Below are 1,008 nucleotides of genomic sequence, written 5' to 3'. Positions count from 1 at the left end.
CGCAGGGCCTCAACTTGCTTGGCTCGGCCATTGAAGCGAGCCATAGGGAGGCAATGGTCTATCGTTTTAAAGCGGAGAAAGCGGAACGAGATCTCGCTTGCGTGCAAGGCGAGATGTTGGAGCGAGAAGCGCAACTTACTCGTGATCATGCGCGGGCTGTCCGTAAGGCGGAAAGGAAAGGCAAACGAGAAATCGTCGAGGTGATGAAGACTCGTGCCTCTCAATTCCAGGATGAGTATGGGAACCTCAAGAACGCCTTTACCTCGGTGGGTGATTTCCCTGAGTGCCGCGGTTCAGTCGAAAGTCTTTGGAGGACGCAAGCCGATGACTATGTGTTCCAGGAGGAAATGAGCTTGATGAAGAGTGGCATGAACGAACGTGCCCACGCTGAGGCGCTCATCCCTTCAATCGATGAGCGGATTCAAGGGTTCTGGGATTCCATCCCGGTTTCCCCTGATACCGAGGAGGTTCCGACCGGGTTTCCTGACTGTGGCGAGGAAGTGGATCGTCCCGCGGATGCGTTCGGTGCTTTGTTGTCCGGGGACTTTGACTTTGGATTATGAGAGCTGGAGTAGTTATCGAAAGAAAGATGCTCGTCTTTGTATTTTATGTCTGTGGCCGAGTGTGGCCGAGAGATTTGTATGGGCCTATTTTGGCCATTTTTATTGTTTATCGGGACTGGCCGTTGGTGGCTTTGAATCCCCTTACCGCTTTACGGGGTTATTTATATGATGAATGTTCCGTTTCGAATTTCCTGAACTAGGGTCAAAGTAAATATGAGTTGTCGTCTCGCATTTAATTCCGATTAGACGTTCGATCTGTTAGTCGTGATTCTCGTAAAAAATTACCTATCTTTATGATTTTCGGGAACATCGAGATGCGAACGGAGAGACATGGTTTTAGGATCTCGAATCTTTTAGATATCATGTCTTGAGATGTTTGAGACCAGAGCGTTGGGTTAGGGCAAGACCTAGGTTTACTTTCGGTTAAGGTTTGTGCGGTGACTAG

This window comes from Brassica napus, unplaced genomic scaffold (assembly GCF_020379485.1).
Source record: "Brassica napus cultivar Da-Ae unplaced genomic scaffold, Da-Ae ScsIHWf_133;HRSCAF=240, whole genome shotgun sequence".
Lineage (NCBI taxonomy): Eukaryota > Viridiplantae > Streptophyta > Magnoliopsida > Brassicales > Brassicaceae > Brassica > Brassica napus.
Note: the sequence above shows the minus strand (reverse complement) of the source record.